Raw genomic sequence first — 27597 nt, 5'->3', positions numbered from 1 at the left:
GTTGTCTCTGTGGCGCAATCGGTTAGCGCGTTCGGCTGTTAACCGAAAGGTTGGTGGTTCAAGCCCACCCAGGGACGAGGTCCCCTTTTTGATTTGGTTGCACGTCACAGCTAAAGGTGGTTCTTTGGCGAGCCTTAGATGTGCTCTCAACTGAAAGCTTGGTCTCTGTGCCTGTTTTAAAGTCCCAATGTTGACGGGAGACCTCTCTGGAAAGGGTGTTTCTAGTGTTAAGAGTAGGGGTCAGCGGAAGTGTGTGTGTTTCAGCAGCTTGAAACATCCCAAATGAAAACATACCCCCCAAAAAAATGTCCTTCGAGCCAGAATCGAACCAGCGACCTAAGGATTGCCGATTGTTCTACTACAGTCCTCCGCTCTACCAGCTGAGCTATCGAAGGATTGGCAAAGCCGGGTGTGTGCAACTCTTTGGCTTGGCTAAGAGTGCCATGAGCATTAGCTAAAAAGATGTTTGAAAAAGTCAAAAAGTTTTTGGAGGATGCAGGCATCGATCCCGCTACCTCTCGCATGCTAAGCGAGCGCTCTACCATTTGAGCTAATCCCCCATGTCTGACCCACGCATTTAGCCACGCAATCCACTGATCAATCTCTGTAACTGTTTGAAATTTTTTTTTTTTTTTTTTTTTTAAGTGTCAAAATATTTTTGACATTAGAAGACTAAGACTGGGATGTTTACAGAGCTTCGCGTGGCTTAATACTTAGGACAAGAAAGTTGTTATGTAGCAGATGAGGCTCTAGAGCCCTGGGACCCTTTTGGGAGGAGCATTGTAATGGGAGGAGCATTGTAATGTAAGGAGCTGAAAGGGTGCTTCTAGCTGCAAAATTTTTTACCATGAAAGAGCAAGCATAGGAGACAGGTGACAAAACCTTGAAAGAAATGCGTTGGCCGGGAATCGAACCCGGGTCAACTGCTTGGAAGGCAGCTATGCTTACCACTATACCACCAACGCTTCTTTGACAGCTGTGATGTCGGTGATGTCAGTGATTCGCATGGCTTAGACTGACTACTTCTGCTACCATGAAGAGCAAAATTCGTTCACAAAGACCTTAAAACACCTCCAAAGAAGAGGAACAATGGGTTGGCCTAGAAACGAACTTGCCTCAATTACAATGGTGGAAACAGTAAAATTGATTGCTTAGCAGAGGATGGTTTCGATCCATCGACCTCTGGGTTATGGGCCCAGCACGCTTCCGCTGCGCCACTCTGCTTCTGTCTGTAAAGGAGATGAGAAGCATAACTACCCTCTGGTTCCTGTCAAGCTGCTAGCGGGAAGGCGGTCTCTGCCGTTTCAGCAAGTTTAGCTTAAAAGCCGATTGTTATGGGCTGAAGTCCACCTGGAGACCAGCATTTGGGTTTTCGCTTGTGCCTAGTCACGAGTATGCAGCACCGTTGTCTCTGTGGCGCAATTGGTTAGCGCGTTCGGCTGTTAACCGAAAGGTTGGTGGTTCAAGCCCACCCAGGGACGAGGTCCCCTTTTTGATTTGGTTGCACGTCACAGCTAAAGGTGGTTCTTTGGCGATCCTTAGATGTGCTCTCAACTGAAAGCTTGGTCTCTGTGCCTGTTTTAAAGTCCCAATGTTGACGGGAGACCTCTCTGGAAAGGGTGTTTCTAGTGTTAAGAGTAGGGGTCAGCGGAAGTGTGTGTGTTTCAGCAGCTTGAAACATCCCAAATGAAAACATACCCCCCAAAAAAATGTCCTTCGAGCCAGAATCGAACCAGCGACCTAAGGATTGCCGATTGTTCTACTACAGTCCTCCGCTCTACCAGCTGAGCTATCGAAGGATTGGCAAAGCCGGGTGTGTGCAACTCTTTGGCTTGGCTAAGAGTGCCATGAGCATTAGCTAAAAAGATGTTTGAAAAAGTCAAAAAGTTTTTGGAGGATGCAGGCATCGATCCCGCTACCTCTCGCATGCTAAGCGAGCGCTCTACCATTTGAGCTAATCCCCCATGTCTGACCCACGCATTTAGCCACGCAATCCACTGATCAATCTCTGTAACTGTTTGAAATTTTTTTTTTTTTTTTTTTTAAGTGTCAAAATATTTTTGACATTAGAAGACTAAGACTGGGATGTTTACAGAGCTTCGCGTGGCTTAATACTTAGGACAAGAAAGTTGTTATGTAGCAGATGAGGCTCTAGAGCCATGGGACCCTTTTGGGAGGAGCATTGTAATGGGAGGAGCATTGTAATGTAAGGAGCTGAAAGGGTGCTTCTAGCTGCAAAATTTTTTACCATGAAAGAGCAAGCATAGGAGACAGGTGACAAAACCTTGAAAGAAATGCGTTGGCCGGGAATCAAACCCGGGTCAACTGCTTGGAAGGCAGCTATGCTTACCACTATACCACCAACGCTTCTTTGACAGCTGTGATGTCGGTGATGTCAGTGATTCGCATGGCTTAGACTGACTACTTCTGCTATCATGAAGAGCAAAATTCGTTCACAAAGACCTTAAAACACCTCCAAAGAAGAGGAACAATGCGTTGGCCTAGAAACGAACTTGCCTCAATTACAATGGTGGAAACAGTAAAATTGATTGCTTAGCAGAGGATGGTTTCGATCCATCGACCTCTGGGTTATGGGCCCAGCACGCTTCCGCTGCGCCACTCTGCTTCTGTCTGTAAAGGAGATGAGAAGCATAACTACCCTCTGGTTCCTGTCAAGCTGCTAGCGGGAAGGCGGTCTCTGCCGTTTCAGCAAGTTTAGCTTAAAAGCCGATTGTTATGGGCTGAAGTCCACCTGGAGACCAGCATTTGGGTTTTCGCTTGTGCCTAGTCACGAGCATGCAGCACCGTTGTCTCTGTGGCGCAATCGGTTAGCGCGTTCGGCTGTTAACCGAAAGGTTGGTGGTTCAAGCCCACCCAGGGACGAGGTCCCCTTTTTGATTTGGTTGCACGTCACAGCTAAAGGTGGTTCTTTGGCGAGCCTTAGATGTGCTCTCAACTGAAAGCTTGGTCTCTGTGCCTGTTTTAAAGTCCCAATGTTGACGGGAGACCTCTCTGGAAAGGGTGTTTCTAGTGTTAAGAGTAGGGGTCAGCGGAAGTGTGTGTGTTTCAGCAGCTTGAAACATCCCAAATGAAAACATACCCCCCAAAAAAATGTCCTTCGAGCCAGAATCGAACCAGCGACCTAAGGATTGCCGATTGTTCTACTACAGTCCTCCGCTCTACCAGCTGAGCTATCGAAGGATTGGCAAAGCCGGGTGTGTGCAACTCTTTGGCTTGGCTAAGAGTGCCATGAGCATTAGCTAAAAAGATGTTTGAAAAAGTCAAAAAGTTTTTGGAGGATGCAGGCATCGATCCCGCTACCTCTCGCATGCTAAGCGAGCGCTCTACCATTTGAGCTAATCCCCCATGTCTGACCCACGCATTTAGCCACGCAATCCACTGATCAATCTCTGTAACTGTTTGAAATTTTTTTTTTTTTTTTTTTTTAAGTGTCAAAATATTTTTGACATTAGAAGACTAAGACTGGGATGTTTACAGAGCTTCGCGTGGCTTAATACTTAGGACAAGAAAGTTGTTATGTAGCAGATGAGGCTCTAGAGCCCTGGGACCCTTTTGGGAGGAGCATTGTAATGGGAGGAGCATTGTAATGTAAGGAGCTGAAAGGGTGCTTCTAGCTGCAAAATTTTTTACCATGAAAGAGCAAGCATAGGAGACAGGTGACAAAACCTTGAAAGAAATGCGTTGGCCGGGAATCGAACCCGGGTCAACTGCTTGGAAGGCAGCTATGCTTACCACTATACCACCAACGCTTCTTTGACAGCTGTGATGTCGGTGATGTCAGTGATTCGCATGGCTTAGACTGACTACTTCTGCTACCATGAAGAGCAAAATTCGTTCACAAAGACCTTAAAACACCTCCAAAGAAGAGGAACAATGGGTTGGCCTAGAAACGAACTTGCCTCAATTACAATGGTGGAAACAGTAAAATTGATTGCTTAGCAGAGGATGGTTTCGATCCATCGACCTCTGGGTTATGGGCCCAGCACGCTTCCGCTGCGCCACTCTGCTTCTGTCTGTAAAGGAGATGAGAAGCATAACTACCCTCTGGTTCCTGTCAAGCTGCTAGCGGGAAGGCGGTCTCTGCCGTTTCAGCAAGTTTAGCTTAAAAGCCGATTGTTATGGGCTGAAGTCCACCTGGAGACCAGCATTTGGGTTTTCGCTTGTGCCTAGTCACGAGTATGCAGCACCGTTGTCTCTGTGGCGCAATTGGTTAGCGCGTTCGGCTGTTAACCGAAAGGTTGGTGGTTCAAGCCCACCCAGGGACGAGGTCCCCTTTTTGATTTGGTTGCACGTCACAGCTAAAGGTGGTTCTTTGGCGATCCTTAGATGTGCTCTCAACTGAAAGCTTGGTCTCTGTGCCTGTTTTAAAGTCCCAATGTTGACGGGAGACCTCTCTGGAAAGGGTGTTTCTAGTGTTAAGAGTAGGGGTCAGCGGAAGTGTGTGTGTTTCAGCAGCTTGAAACATCCCAAATGAAAACATACCCCCCAAAAAAATGTCCTTCGAGCCAGAATCGAACCAGCGACCTAAGGATTGCCGATTGTTCTACTACAGTCCTCCGCTCTACCAGCTGAGCTATCGAAGGATTGGCAAAGCCGGGTGTGTGCAACTCTTTGGCTTGGCTAAGAGTGCCATGAGCATTAGCTAAAAAGATGTTTGAAAAAGTCAAAAAGTTTTTGGAGGATGCAGGCATCGATCCCGCTACCTCTCGCATGCTAAGCGAGCGCTCTACCATTTGAGCTAATCCCCCATGTCTGACCCACGCATTTAGCCACGCAATCCACTGATCAATCTCTGTAACTGTTTGAAATTTTTTTTTTTTTTTTTTTTTAAGTGTCAAAATATTTTTGACATTAGAAGACTAAGACTGGGATGTTTACAGAGCTTCGCGTGGCTTAATACTTAGGACAAGAAAGTTGTTATGTAGCAGATGAGGCTCTAGAGCCATGGGACCCTTTTGGGAGGAGCATTGTAATGGGAGGAGCATTGTAATGTAAGGAGCTGAAAGGGTGCTTCTAGCTGCAAAATTTTTTACCATGAAAGAGCAAGCATAGGAGACAGGTGACAAAACCTTGAAAGAAATGCGTTGGCCGGGAATCGAACCCGGGTCAACTGCTTGGAAGGCAGCTATGCTTACCACTATACCACCAACGCTTCTTTGACAGCTGTGATGTCGGTGATGTCGGTGATGTCGGTGACGTCTGTGATTCGCATGGCTTAGACTGACTACTTCTGCTATCATGAAGAGCAAAATTCGTTCACAAAGACCTTAAAACACCTCCAAAGAAGAGGAACAATGCGTTGGCCTAGAAACGAACTTGCCTCAATTACAATGGTGGAAACAGTAAAATTGATTGCTTAGCAGAGGATGGTTTCGATCCATCGACCTCTGGGTTATGGGCCCAGCACGCTTCCGCTGCGCCACTCTGCTTCTGTCTGTAAAGGAGATGAGAAGCATAACTACCCTCTGGTTCCTGTCAAGCTGCTAGCGGGAAGGCGGTCTCTGCCGTTTCAGCAAGTTTAGCTTAAAAGCCGATTGTTATGGGCTGAAGTCCACCTGGAGACCAGCATTTGGGTTTTCGCTTGTGCCTAGTCACGAGCATGCAGCACCGTTGTCTCTGTGGCGCAATCGGTTAGCGCGTTCGGCTGTTAACCGAAAGGTTGGTGGTTCAAGCCCACCCAGGGACGAGGTCCCCTTTTTGATTTGGTTGCACGTCACAGCTAAAGGTGGTTCTTTGGCGAGCCTTAGATGTGCTCTCAACTGAAAGCTTGGTCTCTGTGCCTGTTTTAAAGTCCCAATGTTGACGGGAGACCTCTCTGGAAAGGGTGTTTCTAGTGTTAAGAGTAGGGGTCAGCGGAAGTGTGTGTGTTTCAGCAGCTTGAAACATCCCAAATGAAAACATACCCCCCAAAAAAATGTCCTTCGAGCCGGAATCGAACCAGCGACCTAAGGATTGCCGATTGTTCTACTACAGTCCTCCGCTCTACCAGCTGAGCTATCGAAGGATTGGCAAAGCTGGGTGTGTGCAACTCTTTGGCTTGGCTAAGAGTGCCATGAGCATTAGCTAAAAAGATGTTTGAAAAAGTCAAAAAGTTTTTGGAGGATGCGGGCATCGATCCCGCTACCTCTCGCATGCTAAGCGAGCGCTCTACCATTTGAGCTAATCCCCCATGTCTGACCCACGCATTTAGCCACGCAATCCACTGATCAATCTCTGTAACTGTTTGAAACTTTTTTTTATTTTTTATTTTTTTTTTTTTAAGTGTCAAAATATTTTTGACATTAGAAGACTAAGACTGGGATGTTTACAGAGCTTCGCGTGGCTTAATACTTAGGACAAGAAAGTTGTTATGTAGCAGATGAGGCTCTAGAGCCCTGGGACCCTTTTGGGAGGAGCATTGTAATGGGAGGAGCATTGTAATGTAAGGAGCTGAAAGGGTGCTTCTAGCTGCAAAATTTTTTACCATGAAAGAGCAAGCATAGGAGACAGGTGACAAAACCTTGAAAGAAATGCGTTGGCCGGGAATCGAACCCGGGTCAACTGCTTGGAAGGCAGCTATGCTTACCACTATACCACCAACGCTTCTTTGACAGCTGTGATGTCGGTGATGTCAGTGATTCGCATGGCTTAGACTGACTACTTCTGCTACCATGAAGAGCAAAATTCGTTCACAAAGACCTTAAAACACCTCCAAAGAAGAGGAACAATGGGTTGGCCTAGAAACGAACTTGCCTCAATTACAATGGTGGAAACAGTAAAATTGATTGCTTAGCAGAGGATGGTTTCGATCCATCGACCTCTGGGTTATGGGCCCAGCACGCTTCCGCTGTGCCACTCTGCTTCTGTCTGTAAAGGAGATGAGAAGCATAACTACCCTCTGGTTCCTGTCAAGCTGCTAGCGGGAAGGCGGTCTCTGCCGTTTCAGCAAGTTTAGCTTAAAAGCCGATTGTTATGGGCTGAAGTCCACCTGGAGACCAGCATTTGGGTTTTCGCTTGTGCCTAGTCACGAGTATGCAGCACCGTTGTCTCTGTGGCGCAATTGGTTAGCGCGTTCGGCTGTTAACCGAAAGGTTGGTGGTTCAAGCCCACCCAGGGACGAGGTCCCCTTTTTGATTTGGTTGCACGTCACAGCTAAAGGTGGTTCTTTGGCGATCCTTAGATGTGCTCTCAACTGAAAGCTTGGTCTCTGTGCCTGTTTTAAAGTCCCAATGTTGACGGGAGACCTCTCTGGAAAGGGTGTTTCTAGTGTTAAGAGTAGGGGTCAGCGGAAGTGTGTGTGTTTCAGCAGCTTGAAACATCCCAAATGAAAACATACCCCCCAAAAAAATGTCCTTCGAGCCAGAATCGAACCAGCGACCTAAGGATTGCCGATTGTTCTACTACAGTCCTCCGCTCTACCAGCTGAGCTATCGAAGGATTGGCAAAGCCGGGTGTGTGCAACTCTTTGGCTTGGCTAAGAGTGCCATGAGCATTAGCTAAAAAGATGTTTGAAAAAGTCAAAAAGTTTTTGGAGGATGCAGGCATCGATCCCGCTACCTCTCGCATGCTAAGCGAGCGCTCTACCATTTGAGCTAATCCCCCATGTCTGACCCACGCATTTAGCCACGCAATCCACTGATCAATCTCTGTAACTGTTTGAAATTTTTTTTTTTTTTTTTTTTTAAGTGTCAAAATATTTTTGACATTAGAAGACTAAGACTGGGATGTTTACAGAGCTTCGCGTGGCTTAATACTTAGGACAAGAAAGTTGTTATGTAGCAGATGAGGCTCTAGAGCCATGGGACCCTTTTGGGAGGAGCATTGTAATGGGAGGAGCATTGTAATGTAAGGAGCTGAAAGGGTGCTTCTAGCTGCAAAATTTTTTACCATGAAAGAGCAAGCATAGGAGACAGGTGACAAAACCTTGAAAGAAATGCGTTGGCCGGGAATCGAACCCGGGTCAACTGCTTGGAAGGCAGCTATGCTTACCACTATACCACCAACGCTTCTTTGACAGCTGTGATGTCGGTGATGTCGGTGATGTCGGTGACGTCTGTGATTCGCATGGCTTAGACTGACTACTTCTGCTATCATGAAGAGCAAAATTCGTTCACAAAGACCTTAAAACACCTCCAAAGAAGAGGAACAATGCGTTGGCCTAGAAACGAACTTGCCTCAATTACAATGGTGGAAACAGTAAAATTGATTGCTTAGCAGAGGATGGTTTCGATCCATCGACCTCTGGGTTATGGGCCCAGCACGCTTCCGCTGCGCCACTCTGCTTCTGTCTGTAAAGGAGATGAGAAGCATAACTACCCTCTGGTTCCTGTCAAGCTGCTAGCGGGAAGGCGGTCTCTGCCGTTTCAGCAAGTTTAGCTTAAAAGCCGATTGTTATGGGCTGAAGTCCACCTGGAGACCAGCATTTGGGTTTTCGCTTGTGCCTAGTCACGAGCATGCAGCACCGTTGTCTCTGTGGCGCAATCGGTTAGCGCGTTCGGCTGTTAACCGAAAGGTTGGTGGTTCAAGCCCACCCAGGGACGAGGTCCCCTTTTTGATTTGGTTGCACGTCACAGCTAAAGGTGGTTCTTTGGCGAGCCTTAGATGTGCTCTCAACTGAAAGCTTGGTCTCTGTGCCTGTTTTAAAGTCCCAATGTTGACGGGAGACCTCTCTGGAAAGGGTGTTTCTAGTGTTAAGAGTAGGGGTCAGCGGAAGTGTGTGTGTTTCAGCAGCTTGAAACATCCCAAATGAAAACATACCCCCCAAAAAAATGTCCTTCGAGCCGGAATCGAACCAGCGACCTAAGGATTGCCGATTGTTCTACTACAGTCCTCCGCTCTACCAGCTGAGCTATCGAAGGATTGGCAAAGCTGGGTGTGTGCAACTCTTTGGCTTGGCTAAGAGTGCCATGAGCATTAGCTAAAAAGATGTTTGAAAAAGTCAAAAAGTTTTTGGAGGATGCGGGCATCGATCCCGCTACCTCTCGCATGCTAAGCGAGCGCTCTACCATTTGAGCTAATCCCCCATGTCTGACCCACGCATTTAGCCACGCAATCCACTGATCAATCTCTGTAACTGTTTGAAACTTTTTTTTATTTATTTTTTTTTTTTTTTTAAGTGTCAAAATATTTTTGACATTAGAAGACTAAGACTGGAATGTTTACAGAGCTTCGCGTGGCTTAATACTTAGGACAAGAAAGTTGTTATGTAGCAGATGAGGCTCTAGAGCCATGGGACCCTTTTGGGAGGAGCATTGTAATGGGAGGAGCATTGTAATGTAAGGAGCTGAAAGGGTGCTTCTAGCTGCAAAATTTTTTACCATGAAAGAGCAAGCATAGGAGACAGGTGACAAAACCTTGAAAGAAATGCGTTGGCCGGGAATCGAACCCAGGTCAACTGCTTGGAAGGCAGCTATGCTTACCACTATACCACCAACGCTTCTTTGACAGCTGTGATGTCGGTGATGTCGGTGACGTCTGTGATTCGCATGGCTTAGACTGACTACTTCTGCTATCATGAAGAGCAAAATTCGTTCACAAAGACCTTAAAACACCTCCAAAGAAGAGGAACAATGCGTTGGCCTAGAAACGAACTTGCCTCAATTACAATGGTGGAAACAGTAAAATTGATTGCTTAGCAGAGGATGGTTTCGATCCATCGACCTCTGGGTTATGGGCCCAGCACGCTTCCGCTGCGCCACTCTGCTTCTGTCTGTAAAGGAGATGAGAAGCATAACTACCCTCTGGTTCCTGTCAAGCTGCTAGCGGGAAGGCGGTCTCTGCCGTTTCAGCAAGTTTAGCTTAAAAGCCGATTGTTATGGGCTGAAGTCCACCTGGAGACCAGCATTTGGGTTTTCGCTTGTGCCTAGTCACGAGCATGCAGCACCGTTGTCTCTGTGGCGCAATCGGTTAGCGCGTTCGGCTATTAACCGAAAGGTTGGTGGTTCAAGCCCACCCAGGGACGAGGTCCCCTTTTTGATTTGGTTGCACGTCACAGCTAAAGGTGGTTCTTTGGCGAGCCTTAGATGTGCTCTCAACTGAAAGCTTGGTCTCTGTGCCTGTTTTAAAGTCCCAATGTTGACGGGAGACCTCTCTGGAAAGGGTGTTTCTAGTGTTAAGAGTAGGGGTCAGCGGAAGTGTGTGTGTTTCAGCAGCTTGAAACATCCCAAATGAAAACATACCCCCCAAAAAAATGTCCTTCGAGCCAGAATCGAACCAGCGACCTAAGGATTGCCGATTGTTCTACTACAGTCCTCCGCTCTACCAGCTGAGCTATCGAAGGATTGGCAAAGCCGGGTGTGTGCAACTCTTTGGCTTGGCTAAGAGTGCCATGAGCATTAGCTAAAAAGATGTTTGAAAAAGTCAAAAAGTTTTTGGAGGATGCAGGCATCGATCCTGCTACCTCTCGCATGCTAAGCGAGCGCTCTACCATTTGAGCTAATCCCCCATGTCTGACCCACGCATTTAGCCACGCAATCCACTGATCAATCTCTGTAACTGTTTGAAATTTTTTTTTTTTTTTTTTTTTTAAGTGTCAAAATATTTTTGACATTAGAAGACTAAGACTGGGATGTTTACAGAGCTTCGCGTGGCTTAATACTTAGGACAAGAAAGTTGTTATGTAGCAGATGAGGCTCTAGAGCCATGGGACCCTTTTGGGAGGAGCATTGTAATGGGAGGAGCATTGTAATGTAAGGAGCTGAAAGGGTGCTTCTAGCTGCAAAATTTTTTACCATGAAAGAGCAAGCATAGGAGACAGGTGACAAAACCTTGAAAGAAATGCGTTGGCCGGGAATCGAACCCGGGTCAACTGCTTGGAAGGCAGCTATGCTTACCACTATACCACCAACGCTTCTTTGACAGCTGTGATGTCGGTGATGTCAGTGATTCGCATGGCTTAGACTGACTACTTCTGCTATCATGAAGAGCAAAATTCGTTCACAAAGACCTTAAAACACCTCCAAAGAAGAGGAACAATGCGTTGGCCTAGAAACGAACTTGCCTCAATTACAATGGTGGAAACAGTAAAATTGATTGCTTAGCAGAGGATGGTTTCGATCCATCGACCTCTGGGTTATGGGCCCAGCACGCTTCCGCTGCGCCACTCTGCTTCTGTCTGTAAAGGAGATGAGAAGCATAACTACCCTCTGGTTCCTGTCAAGCTGCTAGCGGGAAGGTGGTCTCTGCCGTTTCAGCAAGTTTAGCTTAAAAGCCGATTGTTATGGGCTGAAGTCCACCTGGAGACCAGCATTTGGGTTTTCGCTTGTGCCTAGTCACGAGCATGCAGCACCGTTGTCTCTGTGGCGCAATCGGTTAGCGTGTTCGGCTGTTAACCGAAAGGTTGGTGGTTCAAGCCCACCCAGGGACGAGGTCCCCTTTTTGATTTGGTTGCACGTCACAGCTAAAGGTGGTTCTTTGGCGAGCCTTAGATGTGCTCTCAACTGAAAGCTTGGTCTCTGTGCCTGTTTTAAAGTCCCAATGTTGACGGGAGACCTCTCTGGAAAGGGTGTTTCTAGTGTTAAGAGTAGGGGTCAGCGGAAGTGTGTGTGTTTCAGCAGCTTGAAACATCCCAAATGAAAACATACCCCCCAAAAAAATGTCCTTCGAGCCAGAATCGAACCAGCGACCTAAGGATTGCCGATTGTTCTACTACAGTCCTCCGCTCTACCAGCTGAGCTATCGAAGGATTGGCAAAGCCGGGTGTGTGCAACTCTTTGGCTTGGCTAAGAGTGCCATGAGCATTAGCTAAAAAGATGTTTGAAAAAGTCAAAAAGTTTTTGGAGGATGCAGGCATCGATCCCGCTACCTCTCGCATGCTAAGCGAGCGCTCTACCATTTGAGCTAATCCCCCATGTCTGACCCACGCATTTAGCCACGCAATCCACTGATCAATCTCTGTAACTGTTTGAAATTTTTTTTTTTTTTTTTTTTTAAGTGTCAAAATATTTTTGACATTAGAAGACTAAGACTGGGATGTTTACAGAGCTTCGCGTGGCTTAATACTTAGGACAAGAAAGTTGTTATGTAGCAGATGAGGCTCTAGAGCCCTGGGACCCTTTTGGGAGGAGCATTGTAATGGGAGGAGCATTGTAATGTAAGGAGCTGAAAGGGTGCTTCTAGCTGCAAAATTTTTTACCATGAAAGAGCAAGCATAGGAGACAGGTGACAAAACCTTGAAAGAAATGCGTTGGCCGGGAATCGAACCCGGGTCAACTGCTTGGAAGGCAGCTATGCTTACCACTATACCACCAACGCTTCTTTGACAGCTGTGATGTCGGTGATGTCAGTGATTCGCATGGCTTAGACTGACTACTTCTGCTACCATGAAGAGCAAAATTCGTTCACAAAGACCTTAAAACACCTCCAAAGAAGAGGAACAATGGGTTGGCCTAGAAACGAACTTGCCTCAATTACAATGGTGGAAACAGTAAAATTGATTGCTTAGCAGAGGATGGTTTCGATCCATCGACCTCTGGGTTATGGGCCCAGCACGCTTCCGCTGCGCCACTCTGCTTCTGTCTGTAAAGGAGATGAGAAGCATAACTACCCTCTGGTTCCTGTCAAGCTGCTAGCGGGAAGGCGGTCTCTGCCGTTTCAGCAAGTTTAGCTTAAAAGCCGATTGTTATGGGCTGAAGTCCACCTGGAGACCAGCATTTGGGTTTTCGCTTGTGCCTAGTCACGAGTATGCAGCACCGTTGTCTCTGTGGCGCAATTGGTTAGCGCGTTCGGCTGTTAACCGAAAGGTTGGTGGTTCAAGCCCACCCAGGGACGAGGTCCCCTTTTTGATTTGGTTGCACGTCACAGCTAAAGGTGGTTCTTTGGCGATCCTTAGATGTGCTCTCAACTGAAAGCTTGGTCTCTGTGCCTGTTTTAAAGTCCCAATGTTGACGGGAGACCTCTCTGGAAAGGGTGTTTCTAGTGTTAAGAGTAGGGGTCAGCGGAAGTGTGTCTGTTTCAGCAGCTTGAAACATCCCAAATGAAAACATACCCCCCAAAAAAATGTCCTTCGAGCCAGAATCGAACCAGCGACCTAAGGATTGCCGATTGTTCTACTACAGTCCTCCGCTCTACCAGCTGAGCTATCGAAGGATTGGCAAAGCCGGGTGTGTGCAACTCTTTGGCTTGGCTAAGAGTGCCATGAGCATTAGCTAAAAAGATGTTTGAAAAAGTCAAAAAGTTTTTGGAGGATGCAGGCATCGATCCCGCTACCTCTCGCATGCTAAGCGAGCGCTCTACCATTTGAGCTAATCCCCCATGTCTGACCCACGCATTTAGCCACGCAATCCACTGATCAATCTCTGTAACTGTTTGAAATTTTTTTTTTTTTTTTTTTTTAAGTGTCAAAATATTTTTGACATTAGAAGACTAAGACTGGGATGTTTACAGAGCTTCGCGTGGCTTAATACTTAGGACAAGAAAGTTGTTATGTAGCAGATGAGGCTCTAGAGCCATGGGACCCTTTTGGGAGGAGCATTGTAATGGGAGGAGCATTGTAATGTAAGGAGCTGAAAGGGTGCTTCTAGCTGCAAAATTTTTTACCATGAAAGAGCAAGCATAGGAGACAGGTGACAAAACCTTGAAAGAAATGCGTTGGCCGGGAATCGAACCCGGGTCAACTGCTTGGAAGGCAGCTATGCTTACCACTATACCACCAACGCTTCTTTGACAGCTGTGATGTCGGTGATGTCGGTGATGTCGGTGACGTCTGTGATTCGCATGGCTTAGACTGACTACTTCTGCTATCATGAAGAGCAAAATTCGTTCACAAAGACCTTAAAACACCTCCAAAGAAGAGGAACAATGCGTTGGCCTAGAAACGAACTTGCCTCAATTACAATGGTGGAAACAGTAAAATTGATTGCTTAGCAGAGGATGGTTTCGATCCATCGACCTCTGGGTTATGGGCCCAGCACGCTTCCGCTGCGCCACTCTGCTTCTGTCTGTAAAGGAGATGAGAAGCATAACTACCCTCTGGTTCCTGTCAAGCTGCTAGCGGGAAGGCGGTCTCTGCCGTTTCAGCAAGTTTAGCTTAAAAGCCGATTGTTATGGGCTGAAGTCCACCTGGAGACCAGCATTTGGGTTTTCGCTTGTGCCTAGTCACGAGCATGCAGCACCGTTGTCTCTGTGGCGCAATCGGTTAGCGCGTTCGGCTGTTAACCGAAAGGTTGGTGGTTCAAGCCCACCCAGGGACGAGGTCCCCTTTTTGATTTGGTTGCACGTCACAGCTAAAGGTGGTTCTTTGGCGAGCCTTAGATGTGCTCTCAACTGAAAGCTTGGTCTCTGTGCCTGTTTTAAAGTCCCAATGTTGACGGGAGACCTCTCTGGAAAGGGTGTTTCTAGTGTTAAGAGTAGGGGTCAGCGGAAGTGTGTGTGTTTCAGCAGCTTGAAACATCCCAAATGAAAACATACCCCCCAAAAAAATGTCCTTCGAGCCGGAATCGAACCAGCGACCTAAGGATTGCCGATTGTTCTACTACAGTCCTCCGCTCTACCAGCTGAGCTATCGAAGGATTGGCAAAGCTGGGTGTGTGCAACTCTTTGGCTTGGCTAAGAGTGCCATGAGCATTAGCTAAAAAGATGTTTGAAAAAGTCAAAAAGTTTTTGGAGGATGCGGGCATCGATCCCGCTACCTCTCGCATGCTAAGCGAGCGCTCTACCATTTGAGCTAATCCCCCATGTCTGACCCACGCATTTAGCCACGCAATCCACTGATCAATCTCTGTAACTGTTTGAAACTTTTTTTTATTTTTTTTTTTTTTTTTTTTAAGTGTCAAAATATTTTTGACATTAGAAGACTAAGACTGGGATGTTTACAGAGCTTCGCGTGGCTTAATACTTAGGACAAGAAAGTTGTTATGTAGCAGATGAGGCTCTAGAGCCCTGGGACCCTTTTGGGAGGAGCATTGTAATGGGAGGAGCATTGTAATGTAAGGAGCTGAAAGGGTGCTTCTAGCTGCAAAATTTTTTACCATGAAAGAGCAAGCATAGGAGACAGGTGACAAAACCTTGAAAGAAATGCGTTGGCCGGGAATCGAACCCGGGTCAACTGCTTGGAAGGCAGCTATGCTTACCACTATACCACCAACGCTTCTTTGACAGCTGTGATGTCGGTGATGTCAGTGATTCGCATGGCTTAGACTGACTACTTCTGCTACCATGAAGAGCAAAATTCGTTCACAAAGACCTTAAAACACCTCCAAAGAAGAGGAACAATGGGTTGGCCTAGAAACGAACTTGCCTCAATTACAATGGTGGAAACAGTAAAATTGATTGCTTAGCAGAGGATGGTTTCGATCCATCGACCTCTGGGTTATGGGCCCAGCACGCTTCCGCTGCGCCACTCTGCTTCTGTCTGTAAAGGAGATGAGAAGCATAACTACCCTCTGGTTCCTGTCAAGCTGCTAGCGGGAAGGCGGTCTCTGCCGTTTCAGCAAGTTTAGCTTAAAAGCCGATTGTTATGGGCTGAAGTCCACCTGGAGACCAGCATTTGGGTTTTCACTTGTGCCTAGTCACGAGTATGCAGCACCGTTGTCTCTGTGGCGCAATTGGTTAGCGCGTTCGGCTGTTAACCGAAAGGTTGGTGGTTCAAGCCCACCCAGGGACGAGGTCCCCTTTTTGATTTGGTTGCACGTCACAGCTAAAGGTGGTTCTTTGGCGATCCTTAGATGTGCTCTCAACTGAAAGCTTGGTCTCTGTGCCTGTTTTAAAGTCCCAATGTTGACGGGAGACCTCTCTGGAAAGGGTGTTTCTAGTGTTAAGAGTAGGGGTCAGCGGAAGTGTGTGTGTTTCAGCAGCTTGAAACATCCCAAATGAAAACATACCCCCCAAAAAAATGTCCTTCGAGCCAGAATCGAACCAGCGACCTAAGGATTGCCGATTGTTCTACTACAGTCCTCCGCTCTACCAGCTGAGCTATCGAAGGATTGGCAAAGCCGGGTGTGTGCAACTCTTTGGCTTGGCTAAGAGTGCCATGAGCATTAGCTAAAAAGATGTTTGAAAAAGTCAAAAAGTTTTTGGAGGATGCAGGCATCGATCCCGCTACCTCTCGCATGCTAAGCGAGCACTCTACCATTTGAGCTAATCCCCCATGTCTGACCCACGCATTTAGCCACGCAATCCACTGATCAATCTCTGTAACTGTTTGAAATTTTTTTTTTTTTTTTTTTTTAAGTGTCAAAATATTTTTGACATTAGAAGACTAAGACTGGGATGTTTACAGAGCTTCGCGTGGCTTAATACTTAGGACAAGAAAGTTGTTATGTAGCAGATGAGGCTCTAGAGCCATGGGACCCTTTTGGGAGGAGCATTGTAATGGGAGGAGCATTGTAATGTAAGGAGCTGAAAGGGTGCTTCTAGCTGCAAAATTTTTTACCATGAAAGAGCAAGCATAGGAGACAGGTGACAAAACCTTGAAAGAAATGCGTTGGCCGGGAATCGAACCCGGGTCAACTGCTTGGAAGGCAGCTATGCTTACCACTATACCACCAACGCTTCTTTGACAGCTGTGATGTCGGTGATGTCGGTGATGTCGGTGATGTCGGTGACGTCTGTGATTCGCATGGCTTAGACTGACTACTTCTGCTATCATGAAGAGCAAAATTCGTTCACAAAGACCTTAAAACACCTCCAAAGAAGAGGAACAATGCGTTGGCCTAGAAACGAACTTGCCTCAATTACAATGGTGGAAACAGTAAAATTGATTGCTTAGCAGAGGATGGTTTCGATCCATCGACCTCTGGGTTATGGGCCCAGCACGCTTCCGCTGCGCCACTCTGCTTCTGTCTGTAAAGGAGATGAGAAGCATAACTACCCTCTGGTTCCTGTCAAGCTGCTAGCGGGAAGGCGGTCTCTGCCGTTTCAGCAAGTTTAGCTTAAAAGCCGATTGTTATGGGCTGAAGTCCACCTGGAGACCAGCATTTGGGTTTTCGCTTGTGCCTAGTCACGAGCATGCAGCACCGTTGTCTCTGTGGCGCAATCGGTTAGCGCGTTCGGCTGTTAACCGAAAGGTTGGTGGTTCAAGCCCACCCAGGGACGAGGTCCCCTTTTTGATTTGGTTGCACGTCACAGCTAAAGGTGGTTCTTTGGCGAGCCTTAGATGTGCTCTCAACTGAAAGCTTGGTCTCTGTGCCTGTTTTAAAGTCCCAATGTTGACGGGAGACCTCTCTGGAAAGGGTGTTTCTAGTGTTAAGAGTAGGGGTCAGCGGAAGTGTGTGTGTTTCAGCAGCTTGAAACATCCCAAATGAAAACATACCCCCCAAAAAAATGTCCTTCGAGCCGGAATCGAACCAGCGACCTAAGGATTGCCGATTGTTCTACTACAGTCCTCCGCTCTACCAGCTGAGCTATCGAAGGATTGGCAAAGCTGGGTGTGTGCAACTCTTTGGCTTGGCTAAGAGTGCCATGAGCATTAGCTAAAAAGATGTTTGAAAAAGTCAAAAAGTTTTTGGAGGATGCGGGCATCGATCCCGCTACCTCTCGCATGCTAAGCGAGCGCTCTACCATTTGAGCTAATCCCCCATGTCTGACCCACGCATTTAGCCACGCAATCCACTGATCAATCTCTGTAACTGTTTGAAACTTTTTTTTATTTTTTTTTTTTTTTTTTTTTTAAGTGTCAAAATATTTTTGACATTAGAAGACTAAGACTGGAATGTTTACAGAGCTTCGCGTGGCTTAATACTTAGGACAAGAAAGTTGTTATGTAGCAGATGAGGCTCTAGAGCCATGGGACCCTTTTGGGAGGAGCATTGTAATGGGAGGAGCATTGTAATGTAAGGAGCTGAAAGGGTGCTTCTAGCTGCAAAATTTTTTACCATGAAAGAGCAAGCATAGGAGACAGGTGACAAAACCTTGAAAGAAATGCGTTGGCCGGGAATCGAACCCAGGTCAACTGCTTGGAAGGCAGCTATGCTTACCACTATACCACCAACGCTTCTTTGACAGCTGTGATGTCGGTGATGTCGGTGACGTCTGTGATTCGCATGGCTTAGACTGACTACTTCTGCTATCATGAAGAGCAAAATTCGTTCACAAAGACCTTAAAACACCTCCAAAGAAGAGGAACAATGCGTTGGCCTAGAAACGAACTTGCCTCAATTACAATGGTGGAAACAGTAAAATTGATTGCTTAGCAGAGGATGGTTTCGATCCATCGACCTCTGGGTTATGGGCCCAGCACGCTTCCGCTGCGCCACTCTGCTTCTGTCTGTAAAGGAGATGAGAAGCATAACTACCCTCTGGTTCCTGTCAAGCTGCTAGCGGGAAGGCGGTCTCTGCCGTTTCAGCAAGTTTAGCTTAAAAGCCGATTGTTATGGGCTGAAGTCCACCTGGAGACCAGCATTTGGGTTTTCGCTTGTGCCTAGTCACGAGCATGCAGCACCGTTGTCTCTGTGGCGCAATCGGTTAGCGCGTTCGGCTATTAACCGAAAGGTTGGTGGTTCAAGCCCACCCAGGGACGAGGTCCCCTTTTTGATTTGGTTGCACGTCACAGCTAAAGGTGGTTCTTTGGCGAGCCTTAGATGTGCTCTCAACTGAAAGCTTGGTCTCTGTGCCTGTTTTAAAGTCCCAATGTTGACGGGAGACCTCTCTGGAAAGGGTGTTTCTAGTGTTAAGAGTAGGGGTCAGCGGAAGTGTGTGTGTTTCAGCAGCTTGAAACATCCCAAATGAAAACATACCCCCCAAAAAAATGTCCTTCGAGCCAGAATCGAACCAGCGACCTAAGGATTGCCGATTGTTCTACTACAGTCCTCCGCTCTACCAGCTGAGCTATCGAAGGATTGGCAAAGCCGGGTGTGTGCAACTCTTTGGCTTGGCTAAGAGTGCCATGAGCATTAGCTAAAAAGATGTTTGAAAAAGTCAAAAAGTTTTTGGAGGATGCAGGCATCGATCCTGCTACCTCTCGCATGCTAAGCGAGCGCTCTACCATTTGAGCTAATCCCCCATGTCTGACCCACGCATTTAGCCACGCAATCCACTGATCAATCTCTGTAACTGTTTGAAATTTTTTTTTTTTTTTTTTTTTTAAGTGTCAAAATATTTTTGACATTAGAAGACTAAGACTGGGATGTTTACAGAGCTTCGCGTGGCTTAATACTTAGGACAAGAAAGTTGTTATGTAGCAGATGAGGCTCTAGAGCCATGGGACCCTTTTGGGAGGAGCATTGTAATGGGAGGAGCATTGTAATGTAAGGAGCTGAAAGGGTGCTTCTAGCTGCAAAATTTTTTACCATGAAAGAGCAAGCATAGGAGACAGGTGACAAAACCTTGAAAGAAATGCGTTGGCCGGGAATCGAACCCGGGTCAACTGCTTGGAAGGCAGCTATGCTTACCACTATACCACCAACGCTTCTTTGACAGCTGTGATGTCGGTGATGTCAGTGATTCGCATGGCTTAGACTGACTACTTCTGCTATCATGAAGAGCAAAATTCGTTCACAAAGACCTTAAAACACCTCCAAAGAAGAGGAACAATGCGTTGGCCTAGAAACGAACTTGCCTCAATTACAATGGTGGAAACAGTAAAATTGATTGCTTAGCAGAGGATGGTTTCGATCCATCGACCTCTGGGTTATGGGCCCAGCACGCTTCCGCTGCGCCACTCTGCTTCTGTCTGTAAAGGAGATGAGAAGCATAACTACCCTCTGGTTCCTGTCAAGCTGCTAGCGGGAAGGCGGTCTCTGCCGTTTCAGCAAGTTTAGCTTAAAAGCCGATTGTTATGGGCTGAAGTCCACCTGGAGACCAGCATTTGGGTTTTCGCTTGTGCCTAGTCACGAGCATGCAGCACCGTTGTCTCTGTGGCGCAATCGGTTAGCGTGTTCGGCTGTTAACCGAAAGGTTGGTGGTTCAAGCCCACCCAGGGACGAGGTCCCCTTTTTGATTTGGTTGCACGTCACAGCTAAAGGTGGTTCTTTGGCGAGCCTTAGATGTGCTCTCAACTGAAAGCTTGGTCTCTGTGCCTGTTTTAAAGTCCCAATGTTGACGGGAGACCTCTCTGGAAAGGGTGTTTCTAGTGTTAAGAGTAGGGGTCAGCGGAAGTGTGTGTGTTTCAGCAGCTTGAAACATCCCAAATGAAAACATACCCCCCAAAAAAATGTCCTTCGAGCCAGAATCGAACCAGCGACCTAAGGATTGCCGATTGTTCTACTACAGTCCTCCGCTCTACCAGCTGAGCTATCGAAGGATTGGCAAAGCCGGGTGTGTGCAACTCTTTGGCTTGGCTAAGAGTGCCATGAGCATTAGCTAAAAAGATGTTTGAAAAAGTCAAAAAGTTTTTGGAGGATGCAGGCATCGATCCTGCTACCTCTCGCATGCTAAGCGAGCGCTCTACCATTTGAGCTAATCCCCCATGTCTGACCCACGCATTTAGCCACGCAATCCACTGATCAATCTCTGTAACTGTTTGAAATTTTTTTTTTTTTTTTTTTTTTAAGTGTCAAAATATTTTTGACATTAGAAGACTAAGACTGGGATGTTTACAGAGCTTCGCGTGGCTTAATACTTAGGACAAGAAAGTTGTTATGTAGCAGATGAGGCTCTAGAGCCATGGGACCCTTTTGGGAGGAGCATTGTAATGGGAGGAGCATTGTAATGTAAGGAGCTGAAAGGGTGCTTCTAGCTGCAAAATTTTTTACCATGAAAGAGCAAGCATAGGAGACAGGTGACAAAACCTTGAAAGAAATGCGTTGGCCGGGAATCGAACCCGGGTCAACTGCTTGGAAGGCAGCTATGCTTACCACTATACCACCAACGCTTCTTTGACAGCTGTGATGTCGGTGATGTCAGTGATTCGCATGGCTTAGACTGACTACTTCTGCTATCATGAAGAGCAAAATTCGTTCACAAAGACCTTAAAACACCTCCAAAGAAGAGGAACAATGCGTTGGCCTAGAAACGAACTTGCCTCAATTACAATGGTGGAAACAGTAAAATTGATTGCTTAGCAGAGGATGGTTTCGATCCATCGACCTCTGGGTTATGGGCCCAGCACGCTTCCGCTGCGCCACTCTGCTTCTGTCTGTAAAGGAGATGAGAAGCATAACTACCCTCTGGTTCCTGTCAAGCTGCTAGCGGGAAGGCGGTCTCTGCCGTTTCAGCAAGTTTAGCTTAAAAGCCGATTGTTATGGGCTGAAGTCCACCTGGAGACCAGCATTTGGGTTTTCGCTTGTGCCTAGTCACGAGCATGCAGCACCGTTGTCTCTGTGGCGCAATCGGTTAGCGCGTTCGGCTGTTAACCGAAAGGTTGGTGGTTCAAGCCCACCCAGGGACGAGGTCCCCTTTTTGATTTGGTTGCACGTCACAGCTAAAGGTGGTTCTTTGGCGAGCCTTAGATGTGCTCTCAACTGAAAGCTTGGTCTCTGTGCCTGTTTTAAAGTCCCAATGTTGACGGGAGACCTCTCTGGAAAGGGTGTTTCTAGTGTTAAGAGTAGGGGTCAGCGGAAGTGTGTGTGTTTCAGCAGCTTGAAACATCCCAAATGAAAACATACCCCCCAAAAAAATGTCCTTCGAGCCAGAATCGAACCAGCGACCTAAGGATTGCCGATTGTTCTACTACAGTCCTCCGCTCTACCAGCTGAGCTATCGAAGGATTGGCAAAGCCGGGTGTGTGCAACTCTTTGGCTTGGCTAAGAGTGCCATGAGCATTAGCTAAAAAGATGTTTGAAAAAGTCAAAAAGTTTTTGGAGGATGCAGGCATCGATCCCGCTACCTCTCGCATGCTAAGCGAGCGCTCTACCATTTGAGCTAATCCCCCATGTCTGACCCACGCATTTAGCCACGCAATCCACTGATCAATCTCTGTAACTGTTTGAAATTTTTTTTTTTTTTTTTTTTTAAGTGTCAAAATATTTTTGACATTAGAAGACTAAGACTGGGATGTTTACAGAGCTTCGCGTGGCTTAATACTTAGGACAAGAAAGTTGTTATGTAGCAGATGAGGCTCTAGAGCCATGGGACCCTTTTGGGAGGAGCATTGTAATGGGAGGAGCATTGTAATGTAAGGAGCTGAAAGGGTGCTTCTAGCTGCAAAATTTTTTACCATGAAAGAGCAAGCATAGGAGACAGGTGACAAAACCTTGAAAGAAATGCGTTGGCCGGGAATCGAACCCGGGTCAACTGCTTGGAAGGCAGCTATGCTTACCACTATACCACCAACGCTTCTTTGACAGCTGTGATGTCGGTGATGTCGGTGATGTCGGTGATGTCGGTGACGTCTGTGATTCGCATGGCTTAGACTGACTACTTCTGCTATCATGAAGAGCAAAATTCGTTCACAAAGACCTTAAAACACCTCCAAAGAAGAGGAACAATGCGTTGGCCTAGAAACGAACTTGCCTCAATTACAATGGTGGAAACAGTAAAATTGATTGCTTAGCAGAGGATGGTTTCGATCCATCGACCTCTGGGTTATGGGCCCAGCACGCTTCCGCTGCGCCACTCTGCTTCTGTCTGTAAAGGAGATGAGAAGCATAACTACCCTCTGGTTCCTGTCAAGCTGCTAGCGGGAAGGCGGTCTCTGCCGTTTCAGCAAGTTTAGCTTAAAAGCCGATTGTTATGGGCTGAAGTCCACCTGGAGACCAGCATTTGGGTTTTCGCTTGTGCCTAGTCACGAGCATGCAGCACCGTTGTCTCTGTGGCGCAATCGGTTAGCGCGTTCGGCTGTTAACCGAAAGGTTGGTGGTTCAAGCCCACCCAGGGACGAGGTCCCCTTTTTGATTTGGTTGCACGTCACAGCTAAAGGTGGTTCTTTGGCGAGCCTTAGATGTGCTCTCAACTGAAAGCTTGGTCTCTGTGCCTGTTTTAAAGTCCCAATGTTGACGGGAGACCTCTCTGGAAAGGGTGTTTCTAGTGTTAAGAGTAGGGGTCAGCGGAAGTGTGTGTGTTTCAGCAGCTTGAAACATCCCAAATGAAAACATACCCCCCAAAAAAATGTCCTTCGAGCCAGAATCGAACCAGCGACCTAAGGATTGCCGATTGTTCTACTACAGTCCTCCGCTCTACCAGCTGAGCTATCGAAGGATTGGCAAAGCCGGGTGTGTGCAACTCTTTGGCTTGGCTAAGAGTGCCATGAGCATTAGCTAAAAAGATGTTTGAAAAAGTCAAAAAGTTTTTGGAGGATGCAGGCATCGATCCCGCTACCTCTCGCATGCTAAGCGAGCGCTCTACCATTTGAGCTAATCCCCCATGTCTGACCCACGCATTTAGCCACGCAATCCACTGATCAATCTCTGTAACTGTTTGAAATTTTTTTTTTTTTTTTTTTTTAAGTGTCAAAATATTTTTGACATTAGAAGACTAAGACTGGGATGTTTACAGAGCTTCGCGTGGCTTAATACTTAGGACAAGAAAGTTGTTATGTAGCAGATGAGGCTCTAGAGCCATGGGACCCTTTTGGGAGGAGCATTGTAATGGGAGGAGCATTGTAATGTAAGGAGCTGAAAGGGTGCTTCTAGCTGCAAAATTTTTTACCATGAAAGAGCAAGCATAGGAGACAGGTGACAAAACCTTGAAAGAAATGCGTTGGCCGGGAATCGAAGCCGGGTCAACTGCTTGGAAGGCAGCTATGCTTACCACTATACCACCAACGCTTCTTTGACAGCTGTGATGTCGGTGATGTCGGTGATGTCGGTGACGTCTGTGATTCGCATGGCTTAGACTGACTACTTCTGCTATCATGAAGAGCAAAATTCGTTCACAAAGACCTTAAAACACCTCCAAAGAAGAGGAACAATGCGTTGGCCTAGAAACGAACTTGCCTCAATTACAATGGTGGAAACAGTAAAATTGATTGCTTAGCAGAGGATGGTTTCGATCCATCGACCTCTGGGTTATGGGCCCAGCACGCTTCCGCTGCGCCACTCTGCTTCTGTCTGTAAAGGAGATGAGAAGCATAACTACCCTCTGGTTCCTGTCAAGCTGCTAGCGGGAAGGCGGTCTCTGCCGTTTCAGCAAGTTTAGCTTAAAAGCCGATTGTTATGGGCTGAAGTCCACCTGGAGACCAGCATTTGGGTTTTCGCTTGTGCCTAGTCACGAGCATGCAGCACCGTTGTCTCTGTGGCGCAATCGGTTAGCGCGTTCGGCTGTTAACCGAAAGGTTGGAGGTTCAAGCCCACCCAGGGACGAGGTCCCCTTTTTGATTTGGTTGCACGTCACAGCTAAAGGTGGTTCTTTGGCGAGCCTTAGATGTGCTCTCAACTGAAAGCTTGGTCTCTGTGCCTGTTTTAAAGTCCCAATGTTGACGGGAGACCTCTCTGGAAAGGGTGTTTCTAGTGTTAAGAGTAGGGGTCAGCGGAAGTGTGTGTGTTTCAGCAGCTTGAAACATCCCAAATGAAAACATACCCCCCAAAAAAATGTCCTTCGAGCCGGAATCGAACCAGCGACCTAAGGATTGCCGATTGTTCTACTACAGTCCTCCGCTCTACCAGCTGAGCTATCGAAGGATTGGCAAAGCTGGGTGTGTGCAACTCTTTGGCTTGGCTAAGAGTGCCATGAGCATTAGCTAAAAAGATGTTTGAAAAAGTCAAAAAGTTTTTGGAGGATGCGGGCATCGATCCCGCTACCTCTCGCATGCTAAGCGAGCGCTCTACCATTTGAGCTAATCCCCCATGTCTGACCCACGCATTTAGCCACGCAATCCACTGATCAATCTCTGTAACTGTTTGAAACTTTTTTTTATTTTTATTTTTTTTTTTTTTAAGTGTCAAAATATTTTTGACATTAGAAGACTAAGACTGGAATGTTTACAGAGCTTTGCGTGGCTTAATACTTAGGACAAGAAAGTTGTTATGTAGCAGATGAGGCTCTAGAGCCATGGGACCCTTTTGGGAGGAGCATTGTAATGGGAGGAGCATTGTAATGTAAGGAGCTGAAAGGGTGCTTCTAGCTGCAAAATTTTTTACCATGAAAGAGCAAGCATAGGAGACAGGTGACAAAACCTTGAAAGAAATGCGTTGGCCGGGAATCGAACCCAGGTCAACTGCTTGGAAGGCAGCTATGCTTACCACTATACCACCAACGCTTCTTTGACAGCTGTGATGTCGGTGATGTCGGTGACGTCTGTGATTCGCATGGCTTAGACTGACTACTTCTGCTATCATGAAGAGCAAAATTCGTTCACAAAGACCTTAAAACACCTCCAAAGAAGAGGAACAATGCGTTGGCCTAGAAACGAACTTGCCTCAATTACAATGGTGGAAACAGTAAAATTGATTGCTTAGCAGAGGATGGTTTCGATCCATCGACCTCTGGGTTATGGGCCCAGCACGCTTCCGCTGCGCCACTCTGCTTCTGTCTGTAAAGGAGATGAGAAGCATAACTACCCTCTGGTTCCTGTCAAGCTGCTAGCGGGAAGGCGGTCTCTGCCGTTTCAGCAAGTTTAGCTTAAAAGCCGATTGTTATGGGCTGAAGTCCACCTGGAGACCAGCATTTGGGTTTTCGCTTGTGCCTAGTCACGAGCATGCAGCACCGTTGTCTCTGTGGCGCAATCGGTTAGCGCGTTCGGCTGTTAACCGAAAGGTTGGTGGTTCAAGCCCACCCAGGGACGAGGTCCCCTTTTTGATTTGGTTGCACGTCACAGCTAAAGGTGGTTCTTTGGCGAGCCTTAGATGTGCTCTCAACTGAAAGCTTGGTCTCTGTGCCTGTTTTAAAGTCCCAATGTTGACGGGAGACCTCTCTGGAAAGGGTGTTTCTAGTGTTAAGAGTAGGGGTCAGCGGAAGTGTGTGTGTTTCAGCAGCTTGAAACATCCCAAATGAAAACATACCCCCCAAAAAAATGTCCTTCGAGCCGGAATCGAACCAGCGACCTAAGGATTGCCGATTGTTCTACTACAGTCCTCCGCTCTACCAGCTGAGCTATCGAAGGATTGGCAAAGCTGGGTGTGTGCAACTCTTTGGCTTGGCTAAGAGTGCCATGAGCATTAGCTAAAAAGATGTTTGAAAAAGTCAAAAAGTTTTTGGAGGATGCGGGCATCGATCCCGCTACCTCTCGCATGCTAAGCGAGCGCTCTACCATTTGAGCTAATCCCCCATGTCTGACCCACGCATTTAGCCACGCAATCCACTGATCAATCTCTGTAACTGTTTGAAACTTTTTTTTATTTTTTTTTATTTTTTTTTAAGTGTCAAAATATTTTTGACATTAGAAGACTAAGACTGGAATGTTTACAGAGCTTCGCGTGGCTTAATACTTAGGACAAGAAAGTTGTTATGTAGCAGATGAGGCTCTAGAGCCATGGGACCCTTTTGGGAGGAGCATTGTAATGGGAGGAGCATTGTAATGTAAGGAGCTGAAAGGGTGCTTCTAGCTGCAAAATTTTTTACCATGAAAGAGCAAGCATAGGAGACAGGTGACAAAACCTTGAAAGAAATGCGTTGGCCGGGAATCGAACCCGGGTCAACTGCTTGGAAGGCAGCTATGCTTACCACTATACCACCAACGCTTCTTTGACAGCTGTGATGTCGGTGATGTCGGTGACGTCTGTGATTCGCATGGCTTAGACTGACTACTTCTGCTATCATGAAGAGCAAAATTCGTTCACAAAGACCTTAAAACACCTCCAAAGAAGAGGAACAATGCGTTGGCCTAGAAACGAACTTGCCTCAATTACAATGGTGGAAACAGTAAAATTGATTGCTTAGCAGAGGATGGTTTCGATCCATCGACCTCTGGGTTATGGGCCCAGCACGCTTCCGCTGCGCCACTCTGCTTCTGTCTGTAAAGGAGATGAGAAGCATAACTACCCTCTGGTTCCTGTCAAGCTGCTAGTGGGAAGGCGGTCTCTGCCGTTTCAGCAAGTTTAGCTTAAAAGCCGATTGTTATGGGCTGAAGTCCACCTGGAGACCAGCATTTGGGTTTTCGCTTGTGCCTAGTCACGAGCATGCAGCACCGTTGTCTCTGTGGTGCAATCGGTTAGCGCGTTCTGCTGTTAACCGAAAGGTTGGTGGTTCAAGCCCACCCAGGGACGAGGTCCCCTTTTTGATTTGGTTGCACGTCACAGCTAAAGGTGGTTCTTTGGCAAGCCTTAGATGTGCTCTCAACTGAAAGCTTGGTCTCTGTGCCTGTTTTAAAGTCCCAATGTTGACGGGAGACCTCTCTGGAAAGGGTGTTTCTAGTGTTAAGAGTAGGGGTCAGCGGAAGTGTGTGTGTTTCAGCAGCTTGAAACATCCCAAATGAAAACATACCCCCCCAAAAAATGTCCTTCGAGCCGGAATCGAACCAGCGACCTAAGGATTGCCGATTGTTCTACTACAGTCCTCCGCTCTACCAGCTGAGCTATCGAAGGATTGGCAAAGCTGGGTGTGTGCAACTCTTTGGCTTGGCTAAGAGTGCCATGAGCATTAGCTAAAAAGATGTTTGAAAAAGTCAAAAAGTTTTTGGAGGATGCGGGCATCGATCCCGCTACCTCTCGCATGCTAAGCGAGCGCTCTACCATTTGAGCTAATCCCCCATGTCTGACCCACGCATTTAGCCACGCAATCCACTGATCAATCTCTGTAACTGTTTGAAACTTTTTTTTTTTTTTTTTTTTTTTTTAAGTGTCAAAATATTTTTGACATTAGAAGACTAAGACTGGGATGTTTACAGAGCTTCGCGTGGCTTAATACTTA

The 27597-nt window shown here is 46.9% G+C and overlaps 51 non-coding genes across 51 annotated transcripts; 16 read left to right on the top strand and 35 right to left on the bottom strand.

Moving 5' to 3' along the window:
• The first annotated feature begins 3 nt into the window (after positions 1–3).
• TRNAN-GUU (transfer RNA asparagine (anticodon GUU)) lies at positions 4–77 on the top strand. The gene has a single exon. It is a non-coding gene; the product is annotated as a tRNA-Asn (tRNA).
• An 816-nt stretch (positions 78–893) lies between these two features.
• Positions 894–965, bottom strand: TRNAG-UCC (transfer RNA glycine (anticodon UCC)). The gene has a single exon. It is a non-coding gene; the product is annotated as a tRNA-Gly (tRNA).
• A 442-nt stretch (positions 966–1407) lies between these two features.
• Positions 1408–1481, top strand: TRNAN-GUU (transfer RNA asparagine (anticodon GUU)). The gene has a single exon. It is a non-coding gene; the product is annotated as a tRNA-Asn (tRNA).
• An 814-nt stretch (positions 1482–2295) lies between these two features.
• On the bottom strand, positions 2296–2367 carry TRNAG-UCC (transfer RNA glycine (anticodon UCC)). The gene has a single exon. It is a non-coding gene; the product is annotated as a tRNA-Gly (tRNA).
• A 442-nt stretch (positions 2368–2809) lies between these two features.
• On the top strand, positions 2810–2883 carry TRNAN-GUU (transfer RNA asparagine (anticodon GUU)). The gene has a single exon. It is a non-coding gene; the product is annotated as a tRNA-Asn (tRNA).
• An 815-nt stretch (positions 2884–3698) lies between these two features.
• On the bottom strand, positions 3699–3770 carry TRNAG-UCC (transfer RNA glycine (anticodon UCC)). Its single transcript has one exon. It is a non-coding gene; the product is annotated as a tRNA-Gly (tRNA).
• Positions 3771–4212: 442 nt separating this feature from the next.
• Positions 4213–4286, top strand: TRNAN-GUU (transfer RNA asparagine (anticodon GUU)). Its single transcript has one exon. It is a non-coding gene; the product is annotated as a tRNA-Asn (tRNA).
• An 815-nt stretch (positions 4287–5101) lies between these two features.
• On the bottom strand, positions 5102–5173 carry TRNAG-UCC (transfer RNA glycine (anticodon UCC)). Its single transcript has one exon. It is a non-coding gene; the product is annotated as a tRNA-Gly (tRNA).
• Positions 5174–5633: 460 nt separating this feature from the next.
• On the top strand, positions 5634–5707 carry TRNAN-GUU (transfer RNA asparagine (anticodon GUU)). Its single transcript has one exon. It is a non-coding gene; the product is annotated as a tRNA-Asn (tRNA).
• A 231-nt stretch (positions 5708–5938) lies between these two features.
• TRNAY-GUA (transfer RNA tyrosine (anticodon GUA)) lies at positions 5939–6025 on the bottom strand. Its single transcript is given in 2 exon segments — positions 5939–5974; positions 5989–6025. It is a non-coding gene; the product is annotated as a tRNA-Tyr (tRNA).
• Positions 6026–6117: 92 nt separating this feature from the next.
• TRNAA-AGC (transfer RNA alanine (anticodon AGC)) lies at positions 6118–6190 on the bottom strand. Its single transcript has one exon. It is a non-coding gene; the product is annotated as a tRNA-Ala (tRNA).
• A 341-nt stretch (positions 6191–6531) lies between these two features.
• On the bottom strand, positions 6532–6603 carry TRNAG-UCC (transfer RNA glycine (anticodon UCC)). The gene has a single exon. It is a non-coding gene; the product is annotated as a tRNA-Gly (tRNA).
• Positions 6604–7045: 442 nt separating this feature from the next.
• Positions 7046–7119, top strand: TRNAN-GUU (transfer RNA asparagine (anticodon GUU)). Its single transcript has one exon. It is a non-coding gene; the product is annotated as a tRNA-Asn (tRNA).
• An 815-nt stretch (positions 7120–7934) lies between these two features.
• On the bottom strand, positions 7935–8006 carry TRNAG-UCC (transfer RNA glycine (anticodon UCC)). Its single transcript has one exon. It is a non-coding gene; the product is annotated as a tRNA-Gly (tRNA).
• Positions 8007–8466: 460 nt separating this feature from the next.
• TRNAN-GUU (transfer RNA asparagine (anticodon GUU)) lies at positions 8467–8540 on the top strand. Its single transcript has one exon. It is a non-coding gene; the product is annotated as a tRNA-Asn (tRNA).
• A 231-nt stretch (positions 8541–8771) lies between these two features.
• On the bottom strand, positions 8772–8858 carry TRNAY-GUA (transfer RNA tyrosine (anticodon GUA)). Its single transcript is given in 2 exon segments — positions 8772–8807; positions 8822–8858. It is a non-coding gene; the product is annotated as a tRNA-Tyr (tRNA).
• A 92-nt stretch (positions 8859–8950) lies between these two features.
• Positions 8951–9023, bottom strand: TRNAA-AGC (transfer RNA alanine (anticodon AGC)). The gene has a single exon. It is a non-coding gene; the product is annotated as a tRNA-Ala (tRNA).
• Positions 9024–9364: 341 nt separating this feature from the next.
• Positions 9365–9436, bottom strand: TRNAG-UCC (transfer RNA glycine (anticodon UCC)). Its single transcript has one exon. It is a non-coding gene; the product is annotated as a tRNA-Gly (tRNA).
• Positions 9437–9887: 451 nt separating this feature from the next.
• Positions 9888–9961, top strand: TRNAN-AUU (transfer RNA asparagine (anticodon AUU)). The gene has a single exon. It is a non-coding gene; the product is annotated as a tRNA-Asn (tRNA).
• A 410-nt stretch (positions 9962–10371) lies between these two features.
• On the bottom strand, positions 10372–10444 carry TRNAA-AGC (transfer RNA alanine (anticodon AGC)). The gene has a single exon. It is a non-coding gene; the product is annotated as a tRNA-Ala (tRNA).
• A 333-nt stretch (positions 10445–10777) lies between these two features.
• Positions 10778–10849, bottom strand: TRNAG-UCC (transfer RNA glycine (anticodon UCC)). The gene has a single exon. It is a non-coding gene; the product is annotated as a tRNA-Gly (tRNA).
• Positions 10850–12180: 1331 nt separating this feature from the next.
• On the bottom strand, positions 12181–12252 carry TRNAG-UCC (transfer RNA glycine (anticodon UCC)). Its single transcript has one exon. It is a non-coding gene; the product is annotated as a tRNA-Gly (tRNA).
• Positions 12253–12694: 442 nt separating this feature from the next.
• On the top strand, positions 12695–12768 carry TRNAN-GUU (transfer RNA asparagine (anticodon GUU)). Its single transcript has one exon. It is a non-coding gene; the product is annotated as a tRNA-Asn (tRNA).
• An 815-nt stretch (positions 12769–13583) lies between these two features.
• Positions 13584–13655, bottom strand: TRNAG-UCC (transfer RNA glycine (anticodon UCC)). The gene has a single exon. It is a non-coding gene; the product is annotated as a tRNA-Gly (tRNA).
• A 460-nt stretch (positions 13656–14115) lies between these two features.
• TRNAN-GUU (transfer RNA asparagine (anticodon GUU)) lies at positions 14116–14189 on the top strand. Its single transcript has one exon. It is a non-coding gene; the product is annotated as a tRNA-Asn (tRNA).
• A 231-nt stretch (positions 14190–14420) lies between these two features.
• TRNAY-GUA (transfer RNA tyrosine (anticodon GUA)) lies at positions 14421–14507 on the bottom strand. Its single transcript is given in 2 exon segments — positions 14421–14456; positions 14471–14507. It is a non-coding gene; the product is annotated as a tRNA-Tyr (tRNA).
• Positions 14508–14599: 92 nt separating this feature from the next.
• TRNAA-AGC (transfer RNA alanine (anticodon AGC)) lies at positions 14600–14672 on the bottom strand. The gene has a single exon. It is a non-coding gene; the product is annotated as a tRNA-Ala (tRNA).
• Positions 14673–15013: 341 nt separating this feature from the next.
• Positions 15014–15085, bottom strand: TRNAG-UCC (transfer RNA glycine (anticodon UCC)). The gene has a single exon. It is a non-coding gene; the product is annotated as a tRNA-Gly (tRNA).
• Positions 15086–15527: 442 nt separating this feature from the next.
• TRNAN-GUU (transfer RNA asparagine (anticodon GUU)) lies at positions 15528–15601 on the top strand. The gene has a single exon. It is a non-coding gene; the product is annotated as a tRNA-Asn (tRNA).
• Positions 15602–16416: 815 nt separating this feature from the next.
• Positions 16417–16488, bottom strand: TRNAG-UCC (transfer RNA glycine (anticodon UCC)). Its single transcript has one exon. It is a non-coding gene; the product is annotated as a tRNA-Gly (tRNA).
• A 469-nt stretch (positions 16489–16957) lies between these two features.
• On the top strand, positions 16958–17031 carry TRNAN-GUU (transfer RNA asparagine (anticodon GUU)). The gene has a single exon. It is a non-coding gene; the product is annotated as a tRNA-Asn (tRNA).
• A 231-nt stretch (positions 17032–17262) lies between these two features.
• Positions 17263–17349, bottom strand: TRNAY-GUA (transfer RNA tyrosine (anticodon GUA)). The gene is given in 2 exon segments: positions 17263–17298; positions 17313–17349. It is a non-coding gene; the product is annotated as a tRNA-Tyr (tRNA).
• Positions 17350–17441: 92 nt separating this feature from the next.
• Positions 17442–17514, bottom strand: TRNAA-AGC (transfer RNA alanine (anticodon AGC)). Its single transcript has one exon. It is a non-coding gene; the product is annotated as a tRNA-Ala (tRNA).
• Positions 17515–17857: 343 nt separating this feature from the next.
• TRNAG-UCC (transfer RNA glycine (anticodon UCC)) lies at positions 17858–17929 on the bottom strand. Its single transcript has one exon. It is a non-coding gene; the product is annotated as a tRNA-Gly (tRNA).
• A 451-nt stretch (positions 17930–18380) lies between these two features.
• On the top strand, positions 18381–18454 carry TRNAN-AUU (transfer RNA asparagine (anticodon AUU)). Its single transcript has one exon. It is a non-coding gene; the product is annotated as a tRNA-Asn (tRNA).
• Positions 18455–18864: 410 nt separating this feature from the next.
• TRNAA-AGC (transfer RNA alanine (anticodon AGC)) lies at positions 18865–18937 on the bottom strand. Its single transcript has one exon. It is a non-coding gene; the product is annotated as a tRNA-Ala (tRNA).
• A 333-nt stretch (positions 18938–19270) lies between these two features.
• TRNAG-UCC (transfer RNA glycine (anticodon UCC)) lies at positions 19271–19342 on the bottom strand. The gene has a single exon. It is a non-coding gene; the product is annotated as a tRNA-Gly (tRNA).
• Positions 19343–20268: 926 nt separating this feature from the next.
• TRNAA-AGC (transfer RNA alanine (anticodon AGC)) lies at positions 20269–20341 on the bottom strand. Its single transcript has one exon. It is a non-coding gene; the product is annotated as a tRNA-Ala (tRNA).
• Positions 20342–20674: 333 nt separating this feature from the next.
• Positions 20675–20746, bottom strand: TRNAG-UCC (transfer RNA glycine (anticodon UCC)). Its single transcript has one exon. It is a non-coding gene; the product is annotated as a tRNA-Gly (tRNA).
• A 442-nt stretch (positions 20747–21188) lies between these two features.
• TRNAN-GUU (transfer RNA asparagine (anticodon GUU)) lies at positions 21189–21262 on the top strand. The gene has a single exon. It is a non-coding gene; the product is annotated as a tRNA-Asn (tRNA).
• Positions 21263–22077: 815 nt separating this feature from the next.
• Positions 22078–22149, bottom strand: TRNAG-UCC (transfer RNA glycine (anticodon UCC)). The gene has a single exon. It is a non-coding gene; the product is annotated as a tRNA-Gly (tRNA).
• Positions 22150–22618: 469 nt separating this feature from the next.
• Positions 22619–22692, top strand: TRNAN-GUU (transfer RNA asparagine (anticodon GUU)). The gene has a single exon. It is a non-coding gene; the product is annotated as a tRNA-Asn (tRNA).
• A 1652-nt stretch (positions 22693–24344) lies between these two features.
• On the bottom strand, positions 24345–24431 carry TRNAY-GUA (transfer RNA tyrosine (anticodon GUA)). The gene is given in 2 exon segments: positions 24345–24380; positions 24395–24431. It is a non-coding gene; the product is annotated as a tRNA-Tyr (tRNA).
• Positions 24432–24523: 92 nt separating this feature from the next.
• On the bottom strand, positions 24524–24596 carry TRNAA-AGC (transfer RNA alanine (anticodon AGC)). The gene has a single exon. It is a non-coding gene; the product is annotated as a tRNA-Ala (tRNA).
• A 341-nt stretch (positions 24597–24937) lies between these two features.
• On the bottom strand, positions 24938–25009 carry TRNAG-UCC (transfer RNA glycine (anticodon UCC)). The gene has a single exon. It is a non-coding gene; the product is annotated as a tRNA-Gly (tRNA).
• A 451-nt stretch (positions 25010–25460) lies between these two features.
• Positions 25461–25534, top strand: TRNAN-GUU (transfer RNA asparagine (anticodon GUU)). Its single transcript has one exon. It is a non-coding gene; the product is annotated as a tRNA-Asn (tRNA).
• A 231-nt stretch (positions 25535–25765) lies between these two features.
• Positions 25766–25852, bottom strand: TRNAY-GUA (transfer RNA tyrosine (anticodon GUA)). The gene is given in 2 exon segments: positions 25766–25801; positions 25816–25852. It is a non-coding gene; the product is annotated as a tRNA-Tyr (tRNA).
• Positions 25853–25944: 92 nt separating this feature from the next.
• Positions 25945–26017, bottom strand: TRNAA-AGC (transfer RNA alanine (anticodon AGC)). Its single transcript has one exon. It is a non-coding gene; the product is annotated as a tRNA-Ala (tRNA).
• A 340-nt stretch (positions 26018–26357) lies between these two features.
• TRNAG-UCC (transfer RNA glycine (anticodon UCC)) lies at positions 26358–26429 on the bottom strand. Its single transcript has one exon. It is a non-coding gene; the product is annotated as a tRNA-Gly (tRNA).
• Positions 26430–27185: 756 nt separating this feature from the next.
• Positions 27186–27272, bottom strand: TRNAY-GUA (transfer RNA tyrosine (anticodon GUA)). The gene is given in 2 exon segments: positions 27186–27221; positions 27236–27272. It is a non-coding gene; the product is annotated as a tRNA-Tyr (tRNA).
• A 92-nt stretch (positions 27273–27364) lies between these two features.
• Positions 27365–27437, bottom strand: TRNAA-AGC (transfer RNA alanine (anticodon AGC)). Its single transcript has one exon. It is a non-coding gene; the product is annotated as a tRNA-Ala (tRNA).
• Between the last annotated feature and the right edge of the window lie 160 nt (positions 27438–27597).

Source organism: Hyla sarda, chromosome 3 (genome assembly GCF_029499605.1).
Source record: "Hyla sarda isolate aHylSar1 chromosome 3, aHylSar1.hap1, whole genome shotgun sequence".
In the NCBI taxonomy this organism is placed as follows: Eukaryota; Metazoa; Chordata; class Amphibia; order Anura; family Hylidae; genus Hyla; species Hyla sarda.
This window is presented reverse-complemented; position numbering and strand designations above follow the sequence as displayed.